This window comes from Myotis yumanensis, unplaced genomic scaffold (genome assembly GCF_028538775.1).
Source record: "Myotis yumanensis isolate MYYU_CA2020_CCGP unplaced genomic scaffold, mMyoYum1.0.hap1 SCAF_5, whole genome shotgun sequence".
NCBI classification, from domain to species: domain Eukaryota; kingdom Metazoa; phylum Chordata; class Mammalia; order Chiroptera; family Vespertilionidae; genus Myotis; species Myotis yumanensis.
In genome coordinates, this window is record NW_027223756.1 from 98,233,978 (window position 1) to 98,261,665 (window position 27,688).

The following is a 27,688-nucleotide window of genomic DNA, read 5'->3' on the forward strand; positions in this document are numbered from 1 at the left end:
GTTCAATCAATTTAATAAATATATATTTTTAAATAGTCTGTCAAACTTACAGGTAAAATAAACATTATTATCAAATAGAGAGACAAGGTAAGGATGCCTACAAATGCAATTTTTATTTAATATTGTTCTGGAAGTGCTTGCCAAGAGAATGAAATTTGGAGGGAAAGAGTTGTTAATACAGTGGGGCCTTGACTTACGAGTTTAATTCGTTCCGTGACGGAGCTCGTAACTCAAATTACTCATATGTCAAATCAAAAAGTGAACAAGTGAGACACGTGATGCTGGGCTGATGTTGTGGCGTTCACTGTGACATTCGCTGCGCCAACTAGCGGTGGGGTATCTAAAGCTGGCTCGTAACCTGCATTTTAGCTTGCAACTCAAAGCAAAAAATCGGCCGAGAGACGGCTCGTATCTCAAAAAACTCGTTAGTTGGGACACTCGTAAGTCAAGGCCCCACTGTATTAGAAAGGAGGAGACAACATGAAAACCTTAGAGAATTAACTGGAAAACTATTAGATCTAACTACAGTAATGGTTGCTTGGTTAAGAATGTTTTGAGAAATGTTTCCGATGAAAGTGCATTGTGATCCCACCAAGTTATTTTGTGGATACTGACTAACTGATTGTAAACTTTATATGGAAAGACAAAAGACTCAGAGAATCCAACGTAATACTAAAGAAGAACAAAGTCATAGGATTGACACTATATGGCTTCAAGACTTACTATAAAGCTACAGTAATCAAGACAGTGTGGTATTGGTGAAAAAACAAACAAACAGATCGATAGGGTAGAAGAAAGAGCCAAGAAATAAACCTACATAGAAAGGTTTATGATTTTTGACAAAAAAGTAGGGACAATTCAATGAGGAAAGGCTAGTCTTTTCAACAGAGTGCTAAAACAACTGGACATCCAAATGCAAAAAAGAAAAATAGTCTAGATACAGACCCTACCTACACCTTTCCCAAAAATTAACTCAATATGGATCATAGACCTAGTGTAAAATGCAGACTTAAAATGGCACTGTACCATTTTGCACTCCCATCAGCAATGAATGGGCGTTCCTGTTACTCTGCATCCCATGCAGTATTTAGGGTGGTCATTGCTTGGATCTTAGCCATTCTAATACATGTACAGTGATACATAGAATAGAAAAACAAACTTTCAGAAGATAATGGAGACATACAGGTGACTTTCTGTTTGGCAATAAGGTTTTAGATAAACACCATGGTAAATTTGAGAATTTTGGGTAGATCAAGGAAGAAACAGGGTCACAAGAAGCAATAACACAATGTTTATTAAACAAGGTTATATGAGAAGGCAAGTCCTTCCTTGCCAGGGCTGACCAACAGACCCTGAGCGACAGATGAATGATTACTCTACCACACATTTCTGTGAAAGAGAGGGCTAAGAGACTGCTTGGCTATAGGAACCAAACAGCCCCATTCACCTGCCTCCTCAGGCTTTTATTGTAACAACAGCTTGAACTAAAATTAACTATTAGATACTAACAGGATAAGCATCCTTGAGAAGACGCTGCATCTGCAGTGTCCTTTAAGCAAGGATGTCTAAAGACTAAACATAAAGATCCAGTAAACACCCAGGGGCTCAGATTTGTTTGGAAAAGTCAAGGCAGGGGTGACCACCTTCAGCCAACTCCCCCTGTAGGTTCCCTCCTTACAGACTTTCCAACTAAGTCCCGTGCTTCCCCACAATTCCCAACTAGGGACTTTCCAGAGATAGTGGCACAAGGCCATTACCCAGAAAGAGAGCAGGACAGTGGATCTCCTGGGGAAGAGAGCATATCAGAGAGGGGTTTACAGGACTGGGTGATATTGTTCTGCAGCAAGGTGGGGAGTCTCTGGGTCAGAGATCTCCAAAGGGCAGCAGCAGTGTCTGGTCCTTTACAGCTACAGGGTTTGTCCTATTTATGATTGGCAAGTGTTGGATGCAGTCTCACAAGGTGTGCAAAGTAGGTGGCCTCTAAATGGCTAAGAATGTTTACTTGGATTATATTTAAAGCAATTGGATATGTGAGAATTTGACTTGGATGTCAGTGGGCTTTGGGTTAGTGGCCCCAACCTGATGTGAAGAAGTAACATGAGGACCATTTTAAGCCAAAACCAAGGGACCATCTCTGGCCCATTTATATAACACCATCAGTACAATCTGTGAAAGTAAAAATTGATCATTTTGGCTTCACTAAAATTCAAAGCTCCTGTTCTGCAAAAGACGCCTTCAAGAGAATTAAAAGCCACAGACTGAAGAAAATGTTTGCAAAATATTTATCTGATAAAGGGTTTGTACCTACAATTTATTTTATTGTTTTTAAAAAAGCCCTCTTCTGACCCAACAATAAGAAAACAAGCAATCACTTTAAAATGAGCAAAAGATCGGAAGAGAAATATAAGCCAAAGAATATGAGCAGCCCTGACTGGTTTGGCTCAGTGGATAGAGCATCGGCCTGCAGACTGAAAGGTCCCAGGTTCGATTCCAGTCAAGGGCATGTACCTTGGTTGCGGGCACATCCCCAGTAGGGGGTGTGCAGGAGGCAGCTGATCGATGTTTCTCTCTCATCGATGTTTCTAATTCTCTATTCCTCTCCCTTCCTCTCTGTAAAAAATCAATAAAATATATTTTTTAAAAAAAAGAATATGAGCAGATGGCAAATAGGCACTTGTGAAAAGATGCTCAACATCATATGTCATTAGGGAAATGAAAATTAAAACAATGATGATACCACTAAACAATGATGGCCCCACTAAATGGCTCAGGGGACACAGAGCAACCGGAACTCTTATTCATTGCTGATGGGAATGAAAGATGGTGCAGTCCCTTTGGAAGACAGTTTGACAGTTTTCTATAAAACTAAATATTCTCTTACCTACGAGCCAGCAATTGCACTCCTTAGTATATACTTGAGTGAGTTGAAAACTTATGTTCACATAAAAACTTATGCACAAATATGTTTATAGCAACTTTATTTATAGTTGCCAAAACTTGGAAGCAACCAAGTTGTTCTTTACTAGCTGAATGGATAAACAAACTGTTTCATACAATGGAATATTTTTCAGTGTTAAAAAAAAAAGAACTATCAAGCCATGAAAAGGCATGGAGGAACCTTAAATTTATATTTCTTAGTTAAAGAAGTCGGTCTGAAAGGGCTACATATGGCATAATTTCACCTGCATGACATTCTAGAAAGCCAAAACTATACCGAGAAAAGATCAGTCATTGTCAGAGGTCAATAATCTCATTTTGTAATCTCCTTTTGCCAGTTAAAACTACTAGACACCAATTCTCACTTTTTTAACATTGGCAAAAATTGAAACATTGGTAGTTCCCAGAGATACTGAGAATGTCTTTGTTTAGTTTAGACCCAGTTTCTCTATGTCCAAGTAAAAATTCTCCAAAGTTTGTCACGTTTCCAACACTAGTGCTCAAATCACTATGCACACATAAATCCTGCCTACTGTTTGTAATGAATGCCCATTTCCCTCATGAATCCCAAGGCAGCGGTGTTTGTAAACCACTAGCCTGACTATAGTACACATTTCTGATTCTTATAAGCCTTATTCTATTCTCAGTGCTGTAGGTTAGAATACATTCTAGCTCCAAGAGACTCATTAACTTTCTGCACTTTTATTTGGGATCTTTTTTCCATCTCCTGGTTCATCAATTTATGGGAGGAATTTCTCCTTTTCCCTACCTCCCTCCCTTATATTTTTGGCCAAGAAATTTTAGATTATGCCAACTCACTAACGTCCTCTTATTTGGCCTGTTTCCCAACATGAAGGATCTTCTAAAAGACAAATACCTGGCACGATGTCTGACCTCAGTATTTAGCTGAGATCTTGTCGTTTATATTGTCAGTGGTCTGATTCCTCACAAATGAGAGTTCAACATGAAGCCACTTCTAACATTCAGACTCAAGCCTGCTATTTCCAGAGGAAAAAATGTCAGGGATTTCATAAGCTGATGAAATATAGAGATAGAGGGCAGCTAACATTTTCTTGATGAGTGGGATTTTTCAATGTGGAATATGCTGTCAAAATGAGAAAGCTTAAAGAGAAGTTTAGGATTTACTCTCACTGTTAAAAAAATGATTGCGTTCATTGCATTGGCAATTTTTTGGTGAAAAGTGAAAGTGGAAAAGATTTGGTACCAAGATATTGCAAAGAGCCTGGACTCAACATGGATTCCAGCATAGGCTCTGCTCGTTGTAAGAATACTCCCATGAGCTTCTCAGCTTTAGGTTTCTTCTGTTAAATAGAGATATTAACTTTACTGCAAAGGATTAAATTCTCAATAGACTCACCTCCTGGATTGAGTGCTTTTGTTGTTGTTCTCACAGCACATTATACAGGTCTTTCATTTAATGCACTGTATTTTACGTATCTGCTCATGTGTGTGTCTCCAGTGCCCTGTGTATATCCTGACCATGGACCAGCAGCAGCTCAAGTGGGACTGGAAGAAGAAGCGGTTTGTGGGACAGTCAGGACAGGAGGACAAGAAGATCAAGACAGAAAGTGGTCCCTACATCAGCAGCTCCTACAAGCAGAACCTCTACCAGAAGTGGAAGCAGAAACAGAAGTCCTGCCAATCACAGGTACTTAGTGTGTGTGGGTAGACTTAAAACAAACTGATAATGTGCGTGAAAGGTTGTGCTAAACTACAAGCTCTATGAGAAAAAAAGCTGTATTATTTTCCTCTTTTCACTGAAATTACAGTAGCATTGCGTTCTAAATGCAGCAACTTTGTGATTTGTATTGCAGATGGCTTATCTTCAAAGACATGGATTTTTTAATCTCTTGATGGAAATTACAACCCACATTTCAGAGCATTTCACATTCTGCTCTTCAGTGCGGGAGCAGGCTGTACATGGACAGTCAGTTTTAAGATACGCAATACAATGAATTTAGGGTAATACTATATAAATCTGCATTTCAAAGAATAATTATTCCCTGAGAACTTTTACCACACAGGATTCAGAAGAGGGTACAAACCTCTTCACACAGGGGTAAAGCCACCTTTATTTCCAGGGGTATAAGTCCAACTTTTGAAAAACTAGGAATGATGAGCATGGAAGTCCTATTCCCAAGTACCAAGAACCACAAACCACTTTCTTCCTGAACTGGTTCTCTCCTGAGCATTTACTTAACCCACGTTTAGTAAATGTTCCCAAGGGTCAGAATGTGGAACATACAAAGGTTGTTTTTGAAAGTTTGGGACCTGTGGGTGCCAGGAGCCATGTTTCAAGGTCTAGAATGTTACTCCCTGTGGATTTGGGATAGTACCCAAGGCCTATTCCAGGGCACACAATTAATAAAATTTCCCAGTTACAGTGTTCTTTCAATGAGCCCTCTGGGTTGCCATAGGAACTCAGGGGCTCTGGGAGCAGAATCAGAGGACACTGCCAGGCATTATTTCGGCTCTCAGCCCGGTCAGGACACGGGCGGTAAACAGGCTGCTGGCCCGGCTGGCATTTTGCTCTAGTTGGTATTTTGGCTTTCGGGGGGCTCTCTGAGAGACTTCCTCATTGGCCTGGGTGTTCTAGGGAGGTTAATGACACAAGTCACAAGTCTAAGCTGCCACCACCTAAGCACTGGTTCCTTCCCATGTCCTACTGGTGACTTGATGACAGGTATTTGGCAGGGTCTGGTCCCCATGGAGCCCAGTAGACTCCATGTGGGTTTTTGGCTGTTGCTATTTCAGGGCTTTGCACAGAACTTTCCCTGCTGTTAACTATACAGAGCAAAGGGGAGAGAGGCAGAAGAAGAAAGGAAAAAGCCCGTCCATGGAGCATTTTGAAAGGGGAATTTCATGGAAACCCAGTGCTAGTGTTTATGGGTCATTATGGACTCAGAAGTCTGCAGCCAGGAAAGGGCCTTAGCGACCTCATGCCCCCTCCACTTGAGGGATCAGAGATGCCTACTGGTATGTTCTAGATCATACAGCCAGTGAGCAGCAAGCAGTGCCACGCAGGGGGCCTTAGATTCTTGGCTCCAGCAAAGAGTCCTTTCTACTCTAAACAGCATTCTAGAAATGCATGTTTTCAAACTTCAAATAACAAATATGGAAACCTGGTACTGTTGATAGTTCTGTTTTTCTCATATTCAAATAAGACTGTTGTTGCAATGGGAAAGAAAATTTAAATACCATCCTCAAGGTGGCCTTTGTACAGTAACTCTAACCTTCCAGATTCTCATGGGTGCCCATCCACAGTGTACCTGGGCGGGGGGGGGGGGGGGGGGGGGGGGGGGGGTAAGGAGGGGAATCTGCATGGAAACATGTCCCTGTTGAATTTCTCCCAGTGACCATTTCTCTAAACTAAGAGCTACACAGCCCCCCTTAGAGCGGTTAATGCTGTCCTGCTTCTCTTCTCTTCCAAATGCACCACGTCCCCACGTGTTTAACACAGAGGCATAGTCTGCAAAGTACGTGCCATGCTCCAATGTCAGGAAAGGATGACCTCTGATCCTACCGACCAATTTTATTTAAAATATGTGCTTTCTTTTCTCAGAAACTTTTCAAACTAAGGTCGGTCTGGGCTTTGTTAATAGGGCTAAGGGCTGGAAGGTTTCCAAGAATTTCACTTTTTTTCTATTCTTACAAATACTGAAAAAAATTGAAAGAAGTAAGTTTGCCAGATTTCTCAAATTAAAAGAGGATGCCTAGTTAAACTTAATTTCAGATAATGATGGATAATCCTATATAATAAAAGGCTAAAATGCAAATCAACCAACGGTGGAAGGACTGGTCACTATGAGGCACTGCTGAGGTGGCCAACCAGCCCAATCTGGCCCCCATAGACCCCGCCCCTAACCGCTGGTGGCCCCTCCCCCTCCCCACCAGCCCCACCCCCCATCCCCAGGCCCAGGCCCAGGCGTTGAATGTCTGCCTTCCCCCCCACACTCTCCCGCCCCCATCTTGGTCTTCGCATGGGGAGGCTGCTCCAGCCAGTGAGCTGTGCCCATATCTACAGCGTCCTGGAGCAGACGGCCTGCAAGATCAACCTGGCCAAGTTCACCCACAGCAAGTGCTCCACCCTCATTGTGACTCACCTGGCAGCCAGAGCCTGGACATCCCGCTGCTGGACAACGTCAACTTCAGCTTCCCAGCCAAGGGCAACCTCTTTCTACACCAGTGGGTGGTGTGGCCCAGGCTGGTGGAAGCGGCACAGCCTACTCCTTGGTGGCCCCAGATGAGGTCCCCTACCTGCTGGACCTGCACCTGTTCCAGGGCCGTGCCCTCACCCTCTCCCGCCCCCCCACCCCCCACGAGGAGCCTTAAGGTGCGGTCGGTGTGGACGGCTGCTGGGCCGGGTGCCACAGAGCGTGGTGGACGGCTAGGACTGCGGCCTGCGGAGCACCCTGGAGGCGTCCCTGGAGCTGCGGGGCCTGGGCCGCGTGGCCAACAACGCCCAGCAGCAGTCCGTGCGCTTGTGGCCGGCGCCCTCGCCAGAGTCCATCAAGTGGCCAAGGAGCTGGACCTCGCGGGGCTGGGCCTGCACCCCCTCTTCAGCTCCAGCTTCAAGGAGGAGGAGCTACAGCGGCTGAGGCTGGTGGACAGCACCAAGCAATACCGCTGGCGGGCAACCATCTTTGAGATCAACGCCTCCAGCCGGGACCTGAGCAGCCAGGTGATGCGGGCCAAGCGGCAGGACTGCAAGGCCATCGCCAGCTTCCAGCAGGGCCGGCAGGAGCGCCAGGAGGGCCTGGCTGGCCCAGCCCAGAGCTGCCCAGCGCGGCAGGTGGAGCAGCCTGGTGGGGGGGGGGGGGGGGGGGAGGAGGAGGAGGGAGAGAGCATGGAGGATGTCTTCACAGAGGTCGTGGGCTGGAAAAGTTAGCAGCCAGGACCTGAGCGGGGAGCCAAGAGGCGGAAGGAGGAGGCCGGGCCGCTGGAACAGGATTTCTATGTCCCCTATCAGCCCAAGGACTTTGACAGTGAACCGGGCCTGAGCGTTGGTGAGGACAGGAGCACCTTTGAGCAGCAGGTGGCTGGCGCTGTCCTGGACCTGATGGGGGACGAGGCCCAGATCCTGACCAGGGACCGGCAGCAGCTCAAGTGGGACTAGAAGAAGAAGTGGTTTGTGGGACAGTCAGGACAGGAGGACAAGAAGATCAAGGCAGAAAGTGGTCCCTACATCAGCAGCTCCTACAAGCGGGACCTCTACCAGAAGTGGAAGCAGAAATAGAAAATCGCCATACATTTAACGCCTCAGCCCCATGGGGCCGCCAGCAGTCGGCCCTGTCGTTGGCGCTGTTTCTGCCCCATCCCGTGGGGGCATGTGCAGGAGGCAACCCATTGATGTGTCTTTCTCACATCCATGTTTCTCTGTCTCTCACCTTCCCTTCTACTCTAAAAATCAATGAAAAATGTGCTCAGGTGAGGATTAACACGCACACACACACAAAAAAACACAATATGCATACATACACACATATACATAAATACATAAATATTGGGGGCTAGGGGATGGGGCCCCACAAGTGCACAGATTTCATGCACGGGGTCTCTAATTTTAGTATAAGTGTGGCCCATGCAATATTTGGCATATACTTAGATTAAAAATGTATCTGTTGCCCTGACTGGTTTGGCTCAGTGGATAGAGCGTCAGCCTGCGGACTCAAGGGTCCCAGGTTCGATTCCAGTCAAGGGCATGTACCTTGGTTGTAGATGCATCCCCAGTGGGGAGTGTGCAGGAGGAAGCTGATTGATGTTTCTCTCTCATTGATGTTTCTGGCTCTCTATCCCTCTCCCTTCCTCTCTGTAAAAAATCAGTAAAATACATTGAAAAAAAAAGATGTATTTGTTACCTGAAATTAAAATGTCATTGAGTGTCCTGTATTTTATCTGACAATCCTATGGAGAGAGGGAAAGGGGTCACTTTCACAATATTATATATAGTAAATAACTAACATTTGTACTACACACTATATAGTAAATTAATATATACTATTATATAGGAAATTTTAAATATATTTTATTGTTGGTAGTATTACAGATATCTTTCATTTTCCCCTCTTCTCCCCCCTTCCTCCCAGTCTCTAACCAAGCCCCCCTCCCCCAGATCTTCACTATCCTATTGCCCATGTGCATAGGTGTGCATATCTATATATATAAAAGCCCAGTGACGGGAACAGTGGAACGACCAGAACAACCAGAATGACTGGTGGCTATGAAGTGCACTGCCGCAGCCAACTAGCCTGATCCAGGCCCAATTAGCCCCCAACACCCTGATAGGGGGCAGGGCCAGCTGGCCAACTACCTGCCAACCCTCCCTCCTACTGGCCCAGCTCAATGGGCCCCAATTGGGGCGGGCCGGCTGGATCGCAACCATGCACGAATTCGTGCACTGGGCCTCTAGTAAGTATATAAGTTCTTTGGTTTATCTCTTCTCGTCCTCCCAACCCAACATCGAGATATGTCAGTCTGTTCCATGCCTCTCTGCTTTGGGTTTTATTTTGTTGGTCAATTCATTTTGTTCATTAGATTCCACAAATAAGGTAGGTCACATGGTATTTGTCTTTCTCAGTATGGCTTATTTCACTCAGCATATTTTCCAGGACCATCCATGCTGTCCCAAAGGGTAAGAGATCCCTCTTTTTTACAGCTGCATAGTATTATATATAGTAAATATTTAGTAAGATATTTACTATTATAATATACTAGAGGCCCAGTGCACAAAAATTTGTGCACTCGGGGGGGGGGGGGGGGGGCCCTCAGCCCGGCCTGTGCCCTCTCGCAGTCTGGGACCCCTCGGGAGATAACGACCTGCTGGCTTAGGCCTGCTCCCAGGTGGCAGAGGGCAGGCCCAATCCCTAGGTGCAGCCCCTGGTCGGGCTCAGAACAGGGCCAATTGGGGAGTTGGGGCTCTGCCCCCTGTCATGCACAGAGCAGGGCGGATCGGGAGGTTGCGATGCCACCCTCAGTCATGCTCAGGGTAGGGCCAATTGGGGGGTTGGGGCACCGCCCCCAGTCACACTCAAGGCAGGGTCAATGGGGAGGTTGCGGCGCCACCCCCTGTCACGCACAAAGCAGGGTCGAGCAGGGGGTTGGGATGATGCCCCCTGTCACTCACAGAGCAGGGCCCATCAGGGGGGTTGGGGCTCCGTACCCTGTCACGCACAGAGCAGGGTCAATCAGGGGGTGGGGGAGCTCCCCCCTATCAGGCACAGAGCAGGGCTGATCAGGGGGTTGGGGTGCCTTCCCCTGTCACGAACAGAGCAGGGAGGATAGGGAGTTTGTGGCCCCAGCCCCTGTCACACACAGAGCCGCAGGACGATCAGGGGGTTTGGGCGCTGCCCCCTGTCACGTTGATCTCAGTGCTGGGAGGCATATTACCCTTTTACTATATAGGATAGAGGCCTGGTGCATGGGTGGGGGCCAGCTGGTTTGCCCTGAAGGGTGTCCTGGATCAGGGTGGGGGTCCCCACTGGGGTGCCTGGCCAGCCTGGATGAGGGGATGATGGCTGTTTGCATCTGGTCACACCCCCTTCAGGGTGGGGGTCCCCACTAGGGTGCCTGGCCAGTCTAGGTGAGGGGCTGAGGGCTGCCTTCAGGCTGGCAGGTGACTGAAGCTCCCAACTGCTCCTTTTTTTCTTTTCTTTTTTTATTCTGGGCCAGCTTTAGCTCTGAGGCTTGGCTCCAACTCTTAGGCCTCGGCTGCTGAAAGCAGGTATCTGGTTTGTTTGGGTTCTATAATCGAAACACTGTTTCAACTCCAACTCTGAGATCCCAGCTGGCTGAAAGCAGGTTTCTGGGGTTTTGTTTAGCTTCTATATTTGAAACAATGTTTCAAACTGCAAGCTCAGAGACCGACAGCGGCAGGCGGGGAACATTGGAGTCCTCCATCACTGAAGCAAGCAAGCCTCATGTTCGTTTCAAGCTGCCTGGCTGCCGGCCGCCATCTTGGCTGGCAGTTAATTTGCATATCGCCCTGATTAGCCAATGGGAAGAGTAGTGGTGTGACACCAATTTGCATGTTTCTCTTTTATTAGTGTAGATTCTATATTATAAACATTTAGTAAGATATTAAGTATGTATTTTACATTTTACATGTTGTAAATATATAGGAAGATATTTACTATATATATTTTACATCCTATATAATAAAAGGCCAGACCATAAGCATAATGACCAGAATGACCGCTTGACCAGTTGCTATGAGGTGGGGAGCCAGCAAGGGGAACCGGGTGACTGATGGTGGTGGCGGGGCGGGACAAGGGTCTGCGAAGGGAATCGGCTGGCTGGCAGTGGCAGCAGGGCGGGACGAGGGCTTACAAGGGGAACCGGCTGGCTGGCGGCAGCAGCGGTGGCCAGGGATTGGCGAGTGGGTGGAAAATGGCCCAGATCGCAGGCTAAACCTAGGGACCCTAACCGCGCACAATTTCATGCGCTGGGCCTCTAGTAATATAATATGTATAGTGAATAATATGGGTGTTTTTCTTTCTGAAATAATATGGACCATACATTATTATATGTTATATTAAATTATTATATTATAATGTTATATATACACTTGTCAGTAAAATTGATGTAAACAATTGATGTAACCTCTATGAGTAATGTATTCTCTCCCAAGTTCATCAGCCCAGGTCTCTTAAATAGAGCTTGTTTTGGAGATAATACCTGGTAAAATTTCAAGTACAAAAGAAAACAGAAGTCTCATGTAAAATGTATATGAATAATTACTGGTTCCCAATCCTTAACTGATTTAATGGAATCAGGAATTTGACATCTTGTTCATATAAAAATTCAAAAATATCAAAGGACTCTCAATATCACCAGAGGCTAAACAATTGAAAAATGAATCCCACTCAAGAAATATACAATAGCATAGCAATGCTAGGTCAGAAAGAGAAAACAAGTACTAAAAAATAAAAGAACACAGAGATCAATTCTTTAAAATGCCCTAAGAGTAAAAAATGTAATTATCAGATATTACATATTCCAAATTTTATAGTTTAACTCTGTAGTTCTTGGACATATAGGAAAGACATTGAAACTCTTCTGAAAAACCTGCAAAACTTTCATTTATTTTGGTGACCTAAATGGCCCTGGACATCACCAGTCTGAATACAAATGAGGACACATTAACATTAACGTTCAAGTGACACTGGCTCTGAACCTTCACCCATGAAGGCGGGACCTCATCCTCTGGCACTTTCCAGATTATTCCATCAGCTTCATCCTATGCTCAACCTCTGCCCTGTTCTACACCTGCCCTGGCCCGTATCTTCTACTTACAGAGATGTCCTTGATAACCTTTGTGTGGTACTGTTAGGAGCAAACATTTGGGAAAGTCTGATAATGATACCCAAGGGAACCACCTCTCCTGCACACCCTACCTCATTCACTATCATAGCACTTTGTTCTTTTTTTACACCTCTAATGATCTGCTGTATAATTAATGACATAGACTTTAAGTCATTCCCCTCTTGATTAAGCTTCCTTTCTAACACCTAGCACAATGCTTGCCACAAAGAAGGTGTTTGATAAATATAATAAATGATTAAAAGTTTTTTCTAGTGACAAGTCCCTAAGTTTTGGCTGCTAAACCCTTTCTCAGAACAATAGTAAAATGGTTCTTTCTATGTACCAGCACTACTCCTAGTTCTTTACATAGATTAACTCATTTACTTCCCATCAAACCCTTATGGAAAAGGTATTCTAATTTTCTCAACTTTACAAATGAGAGAACTGAGACACAGAAAGGTTGAGAACCTTGTTCACAGTCATCTAAGTAGTGAACAGCAGAGCTAGGATTCGGAACACCCAATCTTCTGCTTTCAGAGTCGGAGCTCTTAACTTCCCATTGAATCATTTCTCTCAAGCAAGTCTAAGAGGTCAGGTGGAGGAGTCTTCACCCTCCTCTCTCTCCTCTCTCTGCTCCAGGTCCCACCACCAGAAATTATACCATGTAAAAACAACTTCATAATAATAGAAATAATAACTCCCTATCTTCCTTCCTTCCTTCATTCTTTACTAAATTTTATGGAGCACCCACTCCCACCATTTCAGGCCCATGCCAGAACCATAAAGCTAACTAAGAACTAGTTCCTGTCACAGAATCACAATCTAGTGGGAAGAACACAGGGGTCAACAGCATTAACAATTTGACCTAAATAAACAAAGCTCAAGAGAAGTATCTGGTAAACCTCAAAGCAGATCATGCTGGCAGAAGAAAAGCAAGAGGCCAGCAGGAAACTGCCTGAGTTCATGAACAAATTAGAAAAAAACTCTGTCTGGGGCCAAGTCAAGACTGACTGCTGGCTTCTGAGGCTGCAACTGAGAAGTGTGGTCTATACAGCTCACGGATAGAAAATAAGTAGGTGCCAGAGGTTCCCATGGAATACGTAAAAAGAAAGGCACAAAATTGCTAGGTTTCAAGTAATCTCAGTAGACTCTACAGAAATCACCAGAATAGAGAAGAATGGATCACATAAGCAAATAACTGAAGGGGAGGAAATTTAGCATTACACTAAGCAGTGTAATTTATCATTCTTCTGGAGGAATTTTTAGGACAAAATTAAAGATTCTATCTTGGTCTGATATTTCTTCAGTGGCATTTGTCTTGTGCATGGGTTTCTGTCCTAAGAATGGCCATAGGATACGGATAAGAGTCCATTAGTGGAATGAGAAAACTGGAAGTGCATTATCCCCACCAAAGGTCAAGCCAAAGCCTGGGAAACACTGGATGGAGAGAACGTGGAAGGCCCCACTTCTCATAGCTGCTTTTCAAGAAGGGAAAGCCATATTATGTCATAGAGCCTGTTGGGCTGGCTATATGATTTACTCACTGTGTGACCTTGGGTCACTTATATAACCTTTCAAATACTAACTTACTTCATTTGTAAAATGCAAATAATAGTATCTCCTTCATAGGTTTCTCTGTAATGATTAAATGAGTTCTTGCCTATAAGTAAACTTTCCTATGTTAGATCCATGATGATGCCAGCTACCCTTGATCGTGGCGGTAGTGGTGGCAGTGGAAGTGAGATGTGCAACAAAGGGGAAGGAGGCGGTTCTTTACTATTTATTTCTACTGCATTGTCTTCATCTATCTATTTAATAAGTATAACAATTCACTTTAACTAAAAAAATAATTAACAATCTGGAACCCTTTAGACATAAGTGCATTCTCAAATGCCCCTTTATATCAAACTGCCAACTCATCTATCTGTCTCTGTCAAGATTTATGGGAGTTGTTTTCCTTATGTTGATTTAAAAGCTTTGATGGCATGGTCCAGAGATCTCCAATCTCTTCTTAATAAGGTTAGGCACTATAAGGAGTCATTCAAGCAGAAGGTTGGACCCCTCATCCCTACTAGTGATGCTGGTGGCCTTGCTCTCATTCCTCTCTCCCACAAGGCACTGCTAGAAAGAGCAGCAGTAGCACCCCCTCATGGTCCACATTCCTGGCACAAAGGCTATGCCAGGAGAGCAACTGCGGAATCTAATCCTGACTGCATCAATTCCCCAAAATCTCATTGAACCAAAACCACACTGACGGGAAGGAGAAATCCAGGAGTAACACAGATTTGAGGGGGAGGAAACAGAAAAAAAAGAGGGCCAACATTTTGGAGAATTCAATATCATGGTTTCCTGCACAAGGAAGTAGCAAATTTCTTAGGGAGCAAATGCTATTAACATTTTCTTTAAATTTGATGCTTTAACTCAACATGACACGGGACATTTGGCATGGATTGTACTTCCTGTCACAATTTATTTTGGAGTTAGAAAATGTTTCTGACTCAAAAACTAACTGAAAGCCTATTTCTCCACTGTCATAAATCAAATCATCTCACCGAGCTCAGTAGGACTTGGGCCCTGTCCAACAGTTGCAAGAAAAACAGAGAGAGATGAATAGCTTTTGAAAAGGGAAGATGTCTACTGTAGACAGAACGAGTGAGGGCACAGATTTTTCCAAAGGATGTGGAGTAAGTTCCCAGAGGCCGGGGTTGGCTTCTGAGTTAGCTGACAGGCTCTCTCTTCACATTTTAACCTCCTTTGAGGGTTTGGTCAGAATGACAGCATGCTAGTGGGTTGAAATAAAGCACTCTGATCATTTCTGCAGGTGCCAAAGCTCTTCCTGTGGATTACTGAGGTTTGGAGCCCCGTGAAGGCAGAAAGCACATCGCATGCCTCTTTTGGAAGGCTGCACAGTCTTAGCATGACGGCCAGTGGTGAGCTTGAGTCACGGCACGTAGGAGAGTGCCTGGAACAGAGCATACCCTCAGTGGATGCTTGTTGATTGATGGATGTGTCACATCTGCTGTCGTTAAATTTGATTTCTGCACATTTCTTATGTGCCCATCAGTTTTTATTACTATTTAGGCATATCCTTGAACCATTAAATTTTCCTCCATTTCATTATTTCATTGCCACAATTTTCATGAAGCCACCAGTACCACCCCTGTACTCATAACAGCCACACTTATAACCCTGACTACACTGTGCTGTGATCACCTTTGCGTGTCTTTGCCACCTGTCAGATGAGGACGGAGGATGTTGTCTTTTTTTTTTTTTAATATATTTTATTGATTTTTTACAGAGAGGAAGGGAGAGAGGTAGAGAGTTAGAAACATCGATGAGAGAGAAACATCGACCAGCTGCCTCCTGCACATCTCCTACAGGGGATATGCCCGCAACCAAGGTACATGCCCTTGACCGGAATCGAACCTGGGACCTTTCAGTTCGCAGGCCGATGCTCTATCCACTGAGCCAAACCAGTTTCGGCAAGGGAGGATGTTGTCTTGTTTATCACTGTCACCCAGGGCCTAGCGTAGGAGATGGCACTTCAGAAGTATCTGAAAAACAGTTATTCCATGTACAAAGTTCTGTGCTCAGGGTCAAGGCTTTTCTGAAGCATTTAAATTGACATCAATCATGAGAGTCCTGAAAAAGGGGGTTTTTACCATTAATTAGAAGTGGATTGTGCAGTTCTAAGGCAGACAGCATTTTAATGCTTACCTTCCCTTTCTATTATGTGCTCCACTCCATCACGCTAATTTTGCAGTCAGAGGTCCAGGAGGAGAGTGAAACAATTATGACTTCTTTGCAAACATTTAGAACACAAACCAGGATTTTTAAGCAAACTATGTTTTCAGGGTGTTTTTCTTTCTTTCTTTCTTCCTTTCTTTCTTCCTTTCTTCCTTTCTTTTGAGTAGTGCCATTTCTTCTTTTTAAAAAATTTGTATTGATTTCAGAGAGAAAGAGAGAGATAGAAACATCAACGATGAGAGAGAATAATTGATTGGCTGCCTCCTGCAAGCCCCCTACTGGGGATTGAGCCATGACCTCCTGGTTCATAGGTCAATGCTCAACCACTGAGCCACGCCGGTCGGGCTGCCATTTCTTCTTTAAAAACTAAGTCTAGAGTGCTTTGTTTGGGCTTATGGTACAAAAATGCATATCTTTCTTCAACATTCTACAAATGTTTGTTGAGTTCCTATTATTGCAGGACACCATTCCAGGAGCTAATGAGAGCGATGGAAAGATGGGCAAAAGTGTTGCTCTATTGAGTTTCAATTCCATTGAAGGGATACAAGTAATAAGCAAGAAATGTCAGGAAATGGTCAATGTTCTAAAGAAAAAAAAATGAGGGTGTGATAGAAAAGTCTACATTGGACTACTCTAGAATGGGCAGTCAGGGAAGGGCAGTCTAAGGAGGTGACATTTAATCTGAAGCCTAAATGGGCCACAAGAGTCAATATCTGGACCTGAGAGAACAAAGTTCCAGGCAGAGGGGCTGACAGGAGAGCCCAAGGTGGGAACAAGTGTGATTTGTCCAAGGAAGAGAAGACCATCTTCTTACTCTCCAGAGGACCTGCTGGCCTGAAGGCTTCCAGTGTGAACTGCCACAGGCTATGTGCATGTCCCCTCCAAATGCATTCAGGGTGTCCCAAAACATGTACACACACTTTCACAGCTGATGGTTCAATTGGTGTTTCTTTTCTTTCAGCCAGGCTAAGCTTTGAACAAAGGAAATTCATACTAAAATGCTACTGGAAGTTTGAAAACACAGTTGAAGTACTAACACTGCCTCTATAATTATTCAAAGTATGTATACATTTTGGGGGGACATAGGGTGTATAATTATTCACTTTAACGGCTGATAACTCACTTAATTTTCACTCCTTTTCAAGTTTAGCTGATTTGAAATAACGGGTGAAGCCAGACTAAACTTTGAACAAAAAGTTATCCACTAGACTTTTTTATGGGGATACATAAAAGATAAAGTTGTCCTGACTGTTTTTCCCAGTGGTTAGAGCATCACCCGTGGTGCAAGGGGCTGGGAGTTCCATTCCTGGTCAAGGGCGTGTACCTAGGTTGCAGAATCTCCATCCCAATTGGGATGTATGCAGGAGGCAAACGATCAATGTGTCTCTGATATTGATGTTTCTCTCTCCTCCTCCTCCCTCCTTCCCTTCCACTCTCAAAATCAATGAAAAAAATATCTTCAGGTGAGGAATAACAGCAACAAAAAAGATAAAGTTTATGGTACAAAACCAGCAACAGTTGAATTGAGGGCACACAAATACTGAACGAAATGATTCTTGATGTTTTAATTCCATTGCTTTGCGTTATCAGTAGTGCCTGGACCAGAGCAGTCATCAGTTTGAAAACAGACATTGATAAAAAAAAATTATTCATTTCTGTAGGTTCCTTTAAATTTTGAAAATGAGTTGTATGTTAATAAATACTGACTTTATAATCATTGAAAGCAGAGAGGTCCCAGAACTCCTTGCCCTGGCCTTTCGCTTATACACACGCTCTTATGAATGTTCTATGTATTTATACTAAGCGAAGTCCTTTACATCCCACTCAGACCAACCAGGAGTTTTCTAACAAGTGGATTTCCCTGAAAGGCAGTGACTGGTCTGTCTCCCCAAGGTGAACAAAGGAGGCTTGTGCACCCAGTGCCCTCTCTCAGGGAAACACAGGGTCACCAGAGTTCAGTGTTACTAAGCAGGCCCCCTCAGCCTCCCTAATAAAAACCTCTAGACAGCTTTGGCCTTGAATTGTGTTTTAAATAAAGAGTTCATCAGCACTTACAGAATGCAAAGAACTCTTGGTGGTACTTTCCCACATTTTCTCATTTAACCAGAGTGCCAGTCCTATGATGTAGGTATTACTCGGGCCTTACAAAAGAGGGGGTCTGCAAAATACCCCTGGTCACTCAGCTGATTCCTTTCTGTTTGAGCTGCAATCTGGACTGAGATCTCATGCCCACATCCAGTGTTTTGGCTTCAGCATGCTGCCCAGCTTCCCGAGAGCCTGGCTCGGGCTCACATGCGTGCCTGACTCACTTCCCCAGAGACACGGTGCACTTCGACTCATGAGTTTGTTGGTGGGATTTTGCTTGTTCCGAAATTGCTTGGTTCCTAATAAATTTCTTGACTCATTGAAAACACACACAATAAGTGGAGCAGCAAGGAAGACGTGGTGGGGGTGGAGGCAAGAAAAGGAGAAGGAAGTGAAAAAGAAGTCTCCCATGTATGGGGCTCTTGCTACATTCTAGATCCTATTTTGGGCTCTTTACATGTAAAGAATCTCCTTAAAATGCTCCACCCCTGAGCCTTTACCTCCTGTCCTTACACTGAGTATCCAGCAATCTCAGGCCTGCTGGTTCCTGTAAAGTCCCAGGTACTAACTTGAAACAGCTACTGGATAATTTTTTTTTTTAGACCTGGGATTAGCACGCTCAGAAAAAGCAGGTTTGCTGCTGTTGGGCGCCGCTCTGTGGCCACCAGTAAAAAACACTCCATAAATCACGAAAAATGGATTGTTGAGCTGCTCAGAGCCTGAAAACCTTGGTTTTCTTCTTGTCGGTTTCTTCTGCTTTCTGTCTTTGTAAATAAATACAGAAATGTGTTTCTTAAATATTAGTGACTGTCCTCTGTACTTTCCAACATAAATACGTGGTGAGAGGCTTCTGAACCAGGAGGTCTGAGTGAAAACTCAGCTCTGCCTCAGTTGCTCGTGGATGACTTAATCCGTCTGCATCTCAGTCTCTTCACCTGTACATTGGGACCAACAGTCCCACCTCCTGGGGACTGGGGGAGATTAGGTGAGATGATGCGTGTGAAGGCGTCCAGCTCAGCACAGGGACTAATGAACATTAGCTCCTTTCCTTCCCATACGTAAGTCTGGCGTTAAACACTCAGATCAGAATAAATGTTGCTTTGCTTCCAAAACCCTCCCCCAAGTCTAAGGAAAACCAAAAAATGGTAAAGAGATCCATGAGAACAGGTTCGCTTTAGTGGCCTTTCAGGAGGACAGATTTGATCCAGAATGTGAACGAGCTGAAGAAAGGGAGGGTTTATGGCAAGCTCTTCACAGGGAGACCTGCGGAGGTCAAAGCTGGCTGCGGACCTGGTCTTCCAAGGGCTTCTGACCAGCAGTCTCCCTGCTGGGCGCAGCCGCATTGGGAGGACTCTTCCTCTCACTCACCAATCAGGAAGGGCAGTCTTCCCCCAAAGGGCCAAGACAGGAGGACATTTTCTCTATTTGTATATAATTTGTGGGCTGCTGCAGCCAGCAAAACTGCGCCTGTGGCTTACCTTTCACAACAGGTATCTTTTCTGCTTTTAGTTGCAGGAATATTTCCAAAGCACATGTGCACTGTATGCTGGCGCCAAAATCACACACGTATCTGCAAAGCTGTGAAAGAACTGAAGGAAAATATCAGACTCCTGGGAAGCCACCCAGGGAGGGAGAACTAAGATTCAATTTGATCTGTTGTCTTAAGGGGGAAGTGAGAGCCCTGTGTCCCTAACTCCTCCTACTTTACCTTTGCCATCCCTTTGAAAGAGCATGGCCTTTGGGTACAAAGAGGCCTGGGTTTAAATTCTGCCTTGTTATTTAGGGGCTGTGAGGCCTTTGATAAACCACTGGCCTTTGCTGGGCTTCATGAAACACAGCTCATGATTCTGTGAGAAGAAAATATGCTAATGAATGCAAAAACCTCACTAAGTTAACAGAACATAAAAGGTGCTCAATTAGTAATTTTTTAATTAATTGGGAAAAGTGATATTAAACAAGAGCTTCCTAGAAGCTGTTATATTAATACTAGAGGCCGGTGCACGAAATTCGTGCACTGGAGGGGGGGGGGATAATGACAATAAGCAAAAAAAGCTTCTATTGCAAGAATAATTTTTACTGTAGCTCTAAGACTTTCTAAACCAGTGAAATATAAGTACAACAATATAGGCATTAATACAGGTAACTTTACATCAGAATTGCCAACTATAATGATGAAACAAATTAACAAGGATTAAACAAAGAAAGCTTCCTCTGAAGCCAAGTAACAGCTCACATTCACTATCATGATTACATTTCCCGCTTTAAAAAAAAAGTTGATTAAAATTTTCTCACCAACAAAGAGATAGAACTATTTGGAGATAGATTCCAAGAAAAATAATTGAAATGGCTTATACTTATCTCCTCGTTGTTCCTCAGGTTACTATAGAACCAGGAAGAGGCATAAGAAGAAACTTGTCTCAAGGTTCACCCATGGATTGAGTTGGGGCCTGCTCTGTGGAGTGTGTGCCTGGCAGTGATGGAAAGATCCAGTGTCCCTGTGAATCTGGTCAGGGTAGGCTCATTCCTACGTGATGGGATGATAGAGGCCATGACGGACGCTCACCTCACTCGGGAAGGCTGAGGCCGCTGGCAGAGCTGGTAAATGAGTGGAAAAGTCTATGTTTGAAGCTACAGGGCAGCCTAGCAGCTGAACACTCTATAATCAAAGTGGCCAAAGGCCCAGAAGATAAGGGAAGCTGAGGGACCGGAGTCAGCCGCCCACTGCAGGGGTCAGATTAGCTCAAGCTACTGCTTGTGGGTTCAGTGTTCCTCAGTCCATCCTGGGTTTACATCTCTTCTTATTCATCACATCCTTGCTTTTTGCTTTTTTCTCACCTCGTTGCCATTTTTTCTTTTACATACAGAAATTTATTTAAGAAAATTTTATATAGTCCTTGCTAAGTACTAGACACTGAACTAAACCCCTTTAATTTTTAGAACAGCTTTAAGTTCACAGCAAAATTAACCAGAAAGTACAAGAGTTCCCATATACACCCTACCACCCCCACCCCACGCTCAGCCTCCCTTACCGTAAGCATTCACACCAGAGTGGTGCATTTGTTAAAATCGATGAGCCCACATTGTCACGTCATTATTAACCAAGGTCCATAGTTTACATTAGCGTTTACTCTTGGTGTTGCACATTCTATAGGTTTGGACAGATGTGTAATGACATGTGTCCTCCAATCAGTAGCACACGGAGTAGCTTCACTGCCCTACAATCCTGTGCGCCACAGACTCATCCTTCCCTCCAACTCCTGCAACTGCTGCTCTTTTTACTGTCTCCATAGTTTTGCCTTTTTCAGAATGTGGGCTTTTTTTTCCACTTAATAATATGCACTTAAGCTTCCTCTGTGTCTTTTCATGGCTTGATAGCTTTTTCTTTTTTTTTTTTTTTTTTTTTTGTAAGTGCTGAACAATATTCTGTTGTCTGGATGTCCCACAGTTTATTTTCTCTGTTGCCTTTGTAAAGACATTCTTTCATCTTAGTTGGTAACTTTTTCTATGACTCTTCAGCCCTGCCCATTAGGCCTGCTACCTTGTACACGGACCAGCAGTGCAACGATTGGGAGCGTAGTTGTTAACTCCTAGCTCAGACCTGGACTCCGTGCCAGTTTCTTTGGCAAGCCATTTTACCGCTCTCAACCTTTAATGTCTCAGTCTCTAAAGTGGAGGACAGCAGTATCACTTTCCTCATAAGGCTATGGATTTAAATGAAGTAAGACATGTTAAGTGCTTGGCTCAGGGCCTAACTCAGCACATGTCAGATATGTAACTGACAGCCTGTGTATTTTTTTAACTTTATTTTTATTGTTGACACTATTACAGATGTCCCCATTTTCTCCCCTTTTCCACCTCCACCCAGCCCCCACCACCCCTTCCCTCTATCCATCACCACACTGCTGTCTGTGACCATCGTTTATGCATATGTTCTTTGGCTAACCCCTTCACCATCCTTCACCCAGCCACCTCCCCTCTCCTCTGACAGCTGTCAGTATGTGCCATGTATCCATGCCTCTACTTCTATTTTATTTGTCAGGTGTGTTTTTTTGTTCATTAGATTCCACATACAAATGAGATCATATGGTATTCGTCTTTCTCTGACTGGCCTATTTCACTTAGCATAATAATCTCCAGGTCCATCCACACTGCTGCCAAAGGTAAGAATTCAGATAGATAGATAGACAGACAGACAGACAGATAGATAGATAGATAGATAGATAGATAGATAGATAGATAGATTTTTTTACAGAGAGAAAGGGAGAGAGATAGAGAGTTAGAAACATCGATGAGAGAGAAACATTGACTAGCTGCCTCCTCCACACTCCCGACTTGGTATGTGCCCACAACCAAGGTACATGCCCTTGACCAGATTCAAACCTGGGACCTTTAAGTCTGCAGGCCGATGCTCTATCCACTGAGCCAAACTGGTTAGGGCAAGAGTTCCTTCTTTTTTATGGCTGTGTAGTATTCCATTGTGGTAACAGCTTTTTTATCCACTCATCTACTGATGGGCACTTGGGCCATTTCCAGATCTTGGCTATTGCAAATAACATTGCTGTGAACAGAGGGGTGCATATATTCTTTTGAATTGATGTTTCAAGATTCTTAAGGTATATTCCAAGAAGTGGAATTGCTGCATCAAAAGGCAGTTCCATTTTTAATATTTTGAGGAAACTCCATACTGTTTTCCACAGTGGCTGTACCAGTCTGCATTCCCACCAACAGTGTACTAGGGTACCTTTTTCTCCACATCCTCTCCAGCACTTGTTGATTTATTGATGGTAGCCATTCTGGCAAGTGTGAGGTGACACCTCATTGTAGTTTTAATTTGCATCTCTTTGGTGATTAGTGAGGTTGAGCATTTTTTCATATGTCTATTGGCCATATGTATGTCCTCTTTGGAAAAATGTCTATTCAGATCCTTTACCCATTTTTTTAAATTTATTTTTTTTTATTGTCTAAAGTTTTACATATGTCTCCTTTTCCCCCAATTGACCTCCCCCCATCCACCCATTCCCACCCCGGGCAAGCCCCCACTGCCCCAGTGTCTGTGTCTATTGGTTATGCTAATATGCATGCATACAAGTCCTTTGGTTGCTCTCTAACCCCCCCCCCACTTCCTACCATTTGTCTCTGGATCTATTCTTGTTCATCAAATTATGTTGATCATTATATCCCACATATGAGTGAGATCATGTGATATTTATTTTTCTCCAACTGGTTTATTTCACTTAGCATAATGCTCTCCAGTTGCATCCATGCTGTTGCAAATGGTAAAATTTCCTTCTTTTTTATAGTGGCATAGTATTCCATTGTGTAGATGTACCACAGGGGGTTTTTTGTATATATTGATTTCAGAGAGGAAGGAAGAGGGAGAGAGAGATAGAAACATCAATGATGAGAGAGAATCATTGATCAGCTGCCACCTGCGAGTCTCCCACTGGGAATCAAGCCCACAACCAGGACATGTGCCCCTGACCGGAATTGAACCCGGGACCCTTCAATTCGCAGGTTGACGCTCTATCCACTGAGCCAAACCGGCTAGGGCATGTACCACAGTTTTTTAATTCACTCATCTGCTGGGCACTTAGGCTGTTTCCAAATCTTAACTATTGTAAATTGCACTGCTATGAACATAGGGGTGCATATATCCTTTCTGATTGGTGTTTCTAGTTTCTTGGGATATATTCCTAGAAGTGAGATCACTGGGTCAAATGGGAGTTCCATTTTTAACTTTTTGAGGAAACTCCATACTGTCCTCCACAGTGGCTGCACTGGTCTGCATTCCCATCAGCGGTGCACAAGGGTTCATTTTTCTCCATATCCTTGCCAGCACTTGTCATTTGTTGATTTGTTGATGAGAGCCATTCTGACAGGTGTGAGATGGTATCTCATTGTTATTTTGATTTGCATCTCTCGGATGATTAGTGACTTTGAACATGTTTTCACATGTCTCTGGGTCTTCTGTATGTCCTCTTTCGAAAAGTGTCTACTTAGATCCTTTGCCCATTTTTTGATTGGATCATTTATCTTCCTTTTGTTAAGTTGTATGAGTTCTCTGTAAATCTTGGAGATTAAACCCTTACCGGAAATATTGGCAAATATGTTCTCCCATGCAGTGGGCTTTCTTGTTGTTTTGTTGATGGTTTCTTTTGCTGTGCAGAAGCTTTTTATTTTGATGTAGTCCCATTTGTTTATTTTCTCCTTCGTCTCCATTGCACTAGGATCTGTGTCTGTAAAGATATTGCTACAACATATGTCTGCTATTTTGCTACCTATGGAGTCTTGTAGGATTTTTATGGTTTCCCGTCTTACATTTCTTTACCCATTTTTTAAATTGGATTGTTTGTCTTCCTGGTGTTGAGTGGTATAAGTTCTTTATATATTTTGGACATTAACTCTTTATCAGATGTATTATTAGCAAATATATTCTCCCATACAGTGGGTTCCATTTTTCTTTTGTTGATGGTTTCTTTTGCTGTGCAGAACCTTTTTAGTTTGATGTAGTTCCATTAGTTTATTTTATTTTTTCTTTGTTTCTCTTGCCCTAGGAGATATATTGGCAAAAATATTGCTACAAGAGATGTCTGATATTTTACTGCCTAGGTTTTCTTTTAGGATTTTAGTTGTTTCGTGACTTGCATTTAAATCTTTTCTACATTTTGAGTTTATTCTTGTGTAGTTTTTGTTTGATTGATTGAGTGATTGATTTTCTTCTGAACACAAAATGATATGATTTAAGAAGTATCCTCCTCATCCCTGGCCAGTGTTCTCAGTGGTTAGAACATCAGCCTGTGCACCAAAGGGTCTCGGATTCAATTCCCAGTCAAGGGCTCTCACCTGGGTTGCAGGTTTGATCCCTGGTTTCCATCGAAGCCAGTGATGTGTCTCTCTCACATCGATGTTTCTTTTTCTCTGTCTCTCTCTCCCTGCCCTCACCCTCAACTCTCTCTCAAAAAAAAAATAATAATCAATGAACTTATCCCAATAAGTTCAGGTGAGGATTAACACCAAAATGACACATGTATTGTCACCTAGCGACTATTCAATCATAGAGAACAAAACAAATAAACTGTTTTGTTATTCAAAGTGTTAAATTCTGTATGAGTTAAGATGGAAATTCCATGCTTGTGCTGGATTTCAGAACCCAATTATAACCTATTTCTACATCTTGTAGACATGGGCCAGGTGTTCACATCAAATCAATAATGAGAAAATGTTCCTTAGGTCTCTTCAGTGTCTCCCACTGGAGCTCCGAGAGCACCAACTTCAACGAGACTAGCAGCCCATAATCTCTACAGCTGAAATGTCTCCTCAAAATACGTCTGAGCGAGTGCATTCAGTGCCATCTCTAGCAAATGAATAGCTAACAAATATGATCTGTGAATGGCATGCCACTTCAGGACTGTGGATGAACCCAGTTAAAACATCAGCTGTAAGCATTTGCTATGCATCTTGACAGGAAATGCAGAACGGAATAATTGTCCAGTGTGTAGGGTAGAGTCATAAAAATAATCCCTAGGGCTCCAGGATTCTGAAGAGCTGGTGAAAAAACTGTCCAGCCTCCACCCCCTTGGAGCTCAGTAAACACAGTACAGAGGCCTGGCAAGATTTCACTATTAAAAAGCTCTTTCTGACCCCTTGGTGTGGAGCTCAATCCTTTCTAAGAGAGCTTTTTTACTCAAACTCCATCTGAATAAATGAAAAGAATGCATCTAGATTATCAAAAGGCAGTTGTCTCTTCACAGAGAGATTCACCTACACCTACGAAGCTGATTGATCGATCGATTGATTGATTTTTTTAAATTTTTTAAAATTACAGTTTGAATTCAATATTATGTTAGTTTTAGTGTATAGCTTAGTGGTTAGACATTTATATAACTTACAAAGTGATCTCCTCCCCATAAGTCTAGTCCCCACCTCGCGCCATACATAGTTATTACGATACTAGAGGCCCGGTGCACGGATTTATTGAACTTCAGTTATCAAAGAAGGAAAAAAGAGGGGAAGCTTAGTCCACCAGATAGAACATGAGCTGACAAGACACAAAGTAGCAATGGGTGGAGAACAAGCTAAGAAAACTAGGAGAATGAATATGGCACTGAGACTGATGGGTGGGTTTCAAAAATAAATGGCAACTACTAACAACTTTTTCTGTTTAGTTCTACAAATTTAGAGCATGAGATTCTACACCAGGTGGGAGAGGATGAGACATATCTTTTAGGCAATTCCTTCCCCTCGTTTCTCCATGAATATTACAGCATAGCATTGTTTACTAACGTGACTGACACAAATGCCACAGCTAATGACTGGTGGACTCCACATGGGATGCAGGTACCATGATTTCTGGGATTCTCTCCCTAACACTAAACTGTCCACAAAAGTTAATACGGCCCCTTCTTTAACCACCACTAGCATTTTACATGACCCATTTCTCTAATTGTCATTCTTGGATGCATGACTTTTGGCCAGGCCACTGTGATCATTTGGGAAAATAATGTCAAAATTTTAAAGGCAGTATCAAGAGAACCTTCAGGAATGGAAATTCTACTAAGTTCTCAAGTTTTCCCCCTCACTCATTGGGGACATTTTTAGTTTTCTTTGCTGTGCCGTTTGCCAAGTACCCACGGCACCTAACCGCAAATGAAAAAGTCCACTCCAATCAGATGCTCAACCCAACCAACATTCCCAGACAGCCTTGGAGCCATCACAGTGCCCTACAAGTTCAGGGTCATGCCTTTTGAAAAACAGGATGTAGGGCTCAAAACCCTCACATTCTTTCAGTGTGCATCAAGCTCAACGCCTTCAGGAAGGGTCAGAGCAAAGCCAAGCAACAAAGGAACTGATTGTTTTCTTTTAATCAAAGACAAATCATTTAGTTTTTTAAACAACACCAATCAATATACATCTAAAGATGAGAGTTCTTATTTTTTTGTGAAAGTTCCCTGTCTAATTAGAGATTTCTTTCAGCTTTACTCCTTCTTCACATCCTACTCTTTTAGCATTAATTCCACAGACATTTGTGGAGTTATCTTGTGATGCTAGACCCTGGAACATGAGTGGCGATGCAAAGATAAATAGAAGATTTTCTGCCTTGTGGGAGTTCACCATCTTTAAAGGAAAGTACAGCATGTAAATGGAGAGTTAAAATGCAACATGATAAATGCCAGGGCAATAAAGGAGTTCAAGGTGGGAACAGAGATTAGCTCTTCAGAGATGGTGCTCTAACGCGGTGAGGTTTGGTAGGGTCTTGGAGGAATATGGTGCTCGTGGAAATGCTTGTCTGAGCTGTTCCTTCTAGTCTCTTTCCCACATGAAGCATGGACAACATTTAGGTTCTGTGCTGGCTTCTACTCTCTTTAGAGAACCCATCTCACCCATGTTCCTGGAGGCAGTAGCAGCCCCCCAGTACTGGACCAAACAAGTGGAAGACAAAGAGACAGAGAAGGAAGGAGCAGGGCTGCAGGAGGGCCAGGCATTCTCCGGTGGGGACAGCCATGAAGAGGCCCAGGAGTGAGTCTGTGAGAGGGTGGAAGGCAGTGGTGCACAGAGAGCAGCAAGCCTGCTGCAAAGCCCGCGGTGCCAGAACAGAGAG

The 27,688-nt window shown here is 43.6% G+C and overlaps 1 pseudogene; it reads left to right on the top strand.

The window, feature by feature from the left end:
• The first annotated feature begins 1,945 nt into the window (after positions 1 to 1,945).
• LOC139011519 (ATP-dependent RNA helicase DDX54-like) lies at positions 1,946 to 27,610 on the top strand (annotated as a pseudogene).
• The last annotated feature ends 78 nt before the right edge of the window (positions 27,611 to 27,688 follow it).